We start from the raw sequence: 5,000 nt of genomic DNA on the forward strand, positions 1-5,000 counted from the left end.
AGGCTTAGGATAGGGGTGATGGCAATGGGTCTAAGGTCAATTAGTGATTGTGGGCTGAGGGTTTTTGGGATGGGAGTGACATATGAGCGCCACTATCGCACGTGTACTGTTTACAACGCAATCTTTTGCGGCCCGCTTAAATAAGTATGCCTCAGTTTGAATGCTTGCATTGTTCAGCGCATGCACAGAGTATCCAAATTATCTTCTTGTTGTGCAAGCGTATGCCTAATTCTTAAAGTAATTTTTTTTTTCACCGATCTAAACGAAAGTTTGGTTATCAACCTTGGCAAAATAGTTTTTCGAGTAAAAATATTAAAGTAAAACCTCAATAACAAATATTGTAAATAAAAGAACCATGTGTTAAAACTTATTTTCTCCCCGAAATAAGAAACTTAAGATCGTTAGTTAATCGACATTTAAGCTTCATTGCAATACATGTAGGCATATAGTCACGCGCGAAACCATGCGCGACGCCGCTATAGCCATCTTTTGCGCCCTGTTGGATTTCGATTTTTGTTTGGCTTAGTTTGAATGCTTGGATCGTTCAGCACATTCGCAGGGTATTAAAATTATCTTGTTTTTAAACAATTGTATGACCAGTTCTTCAAAACTTTACTTATTCTCACCGATTTCAACGCAATTTTTGATATTAGACTTGTCAAATTAGTTTTCCGAGTAAAAATCTAAATTCAAGAAACTAAATTATATAATATTTAATGTAATAATGTTGTTTATTAACCTCTATTCTACTGGATATGAGCAACTTTGAAATCGTTGGTAATAGTGCAGCTGCGCAATCTAAAAATCTTGAAGCTTATATGGCTACTCGACATATCGTTGCCATGCCAACGTGAAAAGTGTTGGTAAGAGCGATGTAAGAGGAAGGTCCTGCATTGTTTTTGACATGCTCAGGAGATTTATTGACCCATAAAACCTTCACATGCCAAGTTGCATGTCAGTTGGGCCAGCGGTTTGGATTTTATTGATTATTTCTAAATTGACAACAGTTGCCCTGTCAACATGATAGATGTTAGTAGGAACAGTATAAAAGGAAGGTCCTGCATTGTTTTTTATATGCTCAGGTGATTTGTTTACCCATAAACCTTCACATGTCAAGTTGCATGTCAGTTGGGCCAGTGGTTTGGATTTTATTGATTTTTACAAAATTACAAAGGATTACAAAGGCGGAGCATGCCGACAGGAGACCTTTTGATCCATATCTTGGTCGGATTCGAAAAAAAATTATATTAATAATAAAATAATAAATAAAAACTATAATAATGTAAATAACAAATAAAATACAAAAATAAATGCATAGGTATAGTTAAATAATAAACAAACAGGTAAATAGTAAATAATAATAAATTGACATATAACTAATAATAAATGAAAATCAGACAGACAAATGATAATAAAACAAAAACAAATAATATAAGATAAATTATAATCATTACAGCATCTTACTTAGGTATTTATCTAAATGATTCTTAAAGCTTCGAACTGAACTACATTGCACTACCTGTGCAGGAAGTTTATTCCATTCATTAACTACACGGTTGGCAAAGTTGTTTCTACATACTTCCAATTTTAATCTATTTCCGGACAGTTTGAGACCATTGTTTCTTGTCTGATTCTCATTCAATGTGAAAATTTGGTCATTTTTGATGTTGTCAATTCCCTTTAAAATCTTAAAGACCTGTATCAAGTCACCTCTGAGTCTACGCTTTTTTAGGGAAAACAGATTCATGTGTTTTAGTCGATTTTCGTATGATTTATTTTTGATATTTGGAATCAGTTTTGTGGCTCGCCGTTGTACTTTTTCCAGTCTGTCAATGTCTTTAATGAGATTCTGTAACCATATGGAAACAGCATATTCCAAATGTGGACGAACTAATGATTTATATAGCTTGTTAACGAGTGATGGACTTTTGAAGTCAAAAGATCGCGCAATCAGTCCTAGAATCTTATTTGCTTTCTCAGAGGCTGAAATACACTGCTTGGATGATTTGAGGTCGTTACTGATAATTAAGCCGAGATCTTTTTCACTATCCACTTTTGTTAACGAATTTCCAAATAACTTGTAATCGTACTTACTGTTATTTTTACCTATGTGCATTACCTTGCATTTACTTGTGTTAAATTTCATTAGCCACTTTTCAGACCATTGCTGTAATTTATCTAAATCTTCTTGAATATCTAATTGGTTTGAGTGATCATTTGCCACTCCGCACAGTTTTGTATCATCAGCAAATTTGGAAACAGTAGATTTTAGTCCATGGTCTATATCATCTATATATACTATGAATAGAAGTGGCCCAAGAACGGAACCCTTAGGAACTTCACTTGTAACATTTTTCCATCCAGAAGTTTTTCCATTTAAAACAACTCTCTGTTTTCGACCATTCAACCAACATTTGCCATGGCAAAATGATAGGTGTTAGTAAGAATGGTATAAGAAGAAGGTCCTGCAATGTTATTGACATACTCATGTGATTTGTTGACCCATAAAGCCTTCACATGTCAAGTTACATGTCAATTGTGCCAGTGGTTTGGATTTTATTGATTATTTCTAAATTGACAACAGTTGCCATGGCAACATGATAGGTGTTAGTAAGAATGGTATAAGAAGAAAGTCCTGTAATGTTAATGACATGCTAATGTGATTTTTTTACCCATAACACCTTCACATGTCAAGTTGCATGTCAATTGGGCCAGGGGTTTGGATTTTATTGATTATTTCTAAATTAACAACAGTTGCCATGGCAACATGATAGATGTTAGTAAGAATGGTATAAGAAGAAGGTCCTGCAATGTTAATGTCATGCCTAGGTGATTTGTTGACCCATAAAACCTTCACATGCCAAGTTGCATGTCAATTGGGCCAGTGGTTTGGATTTTATTGATGATAATCTGAAAATTGACAACTTAATAGTTGCCATGAAAAGGCAAATATGGTATGATGAAGATGCCAAACATTATTTTTAACATGCTCATGTAATTTATTTATCCATAAAACTCAAGTATTCAAAATTTCAATAAAATTGGACCAGGGGTTTGGAGTTTGTGTGTATTTCTTTACCAAAATCTTTACAAATTACCACCCTTAATTCTAACATTTTGTTATGGTAAAGTCTAGCCAAAAATGCAACAATAATTTCAGGATGAAAAAAAATGAAAATTTTGTACCCGTATCTACTTAGTGGCTACGTCAGCAACTTGAACATGATTGGGGGGTGAGGGGGAAGGGAGAATGGCATGTAGGTGGGAGGGGTCGAGAAGGGGTAAAGTCTGACAGATAGAGGCGAAGTGGGAGTTGATCTCCTGGGCTGCTAGGTCAGGTGACAGGTGCGAGTCTTGTTACCTTACAGGCCACAGAGAGCCCTGATCTTATTGAACCACTGACTGTTGTTTTGTTGTTTGAGATGTTGCAATTTGTTTGGGTAGTAAGATTATTTGGCGGTACTTATGTGGCAAGTTGGGTTTTAGCGCGTATCGTAAACAAAACCCTAGAGTGGTTTGGCCGTGCCCAGCCACCACGTTTCCCAGAGACGCATCCTTTGTCCCGGGTTAACTCCGCCCCATACTAGGTCACGTGCTATAGGCCTAAGGGCTGATTGGACAGCGCATAGCAGGACGGCGACTAGGACCCGACGCGACCCTGCTCAGGCGCGAGGGCATTCCAGGTCTAGGAGCCGACGAAGACAGTCACGACATAAGCATCGCCAAGAGTAAGGTTACTACGCAGTGTGAGTACAGCTTGCCCTATCTTGCCACATTTCAGTGCCTCCGTAGTCAAACTCCGAAACAAATAGTAGCACATAATAAAAGGAGAGCCAACAATTCCAATGGAGTCTTAGTCAGCCTATACAACCGCTCGACCATATTACCATAGTGGTGGCAAGCGGTGGATGAGTTGACGCTCTGTTACACGCACCCATTCCTTAACTCAGTGAACATATTTCCAAATAACACTTCACACTGCTAGGACTACTCAGTGAACACATAGGAGTGCTAGATAGAGCTGGGACTGCTCCATTTTACAACATGTCACAAAATTGCAGTTACTACGCAGTAAAACTGCCGGTGATGCCGCGATAGCTGCTCAGAGTCCCTGACTTTTCCTCACCTCGCACTTTGCGTTTCCATTGTGCAAAGGCCCCTATAATGTCATAAAAAAGGTGAGTGATGTAATCTATTGTATCAAACGTAAACGGTAAAGACCTTTTCTCCCGAACCTACCTTCATTGATAGCGACTAAGTAACATAAACGGTAGAGACCTTTTCAAAGGATTACAAAGGATTACAAAGGCGGATCATGCCGACAGGAGACCTTTTGATCCATATCTAGGTCGGATGCGAAAACAAAATCATATTAATAATAAAACAATAAATAAAAAACTATAATAATGTAAATAACAAATCAAATACATAAATAAATGCATAGGTATAGTTAAATAATAAACAAACAGGTACATAGTAAATAATGATAAATTGACATATCACTAATAATAAATGATAATTAATCAGACCTACTACAGGATGTTGATGGTTCCACTAACCCTGAGTAGCGAGTCTGACCCCTCCGAGTGACACCACTCGTGAGAAGGATTTCACGAGGTTACAGACCTACTACAGGATGTTGATGGTTGTACTAACCCTGAGTAGCGAGTCTGACCCCTCCGAGTGACAACACTCGTGAGACCTGAGTAGCGAGTCTGACCCCTCCGAGTGACAACACTCGTGAGAAGGATTTCAAGAGGTTACAGACCTACTACAGGATGTTGATGGTTGTACTAACCCTGAGTAGCGAGTCTGACCCCTCCGAGTGACAACACTCGTGAGACCTGAGTAGCGAGTCTGACCCCTCCGAGTGACAACACTCGTGAGACCTGAGTAGCGAGTCTGACCCCTCCGAGTGACAACACTCGTGAGACCTGAGTAGCGAGTCTGACCCCTCCGAGTGACAACACTCGTGAGAAGGATTTCAAACCTACCATCAG

Source organism: Oratosquilla oratoria, chromosome 35, assembly GCF_046742065.1.
Source record: "Oratosquilla oratoria isolate Oo_2021 chromosome 35, ASM4674206v1, whole genome shotgun sequence".
Classification (NCBI taxonomy): Eukaryota; Metazoa; Arthropoda; class Malacostraca; order Stomatopoda; family Squillidae; genus Oratosquilla; species Oratosquilla oratoria.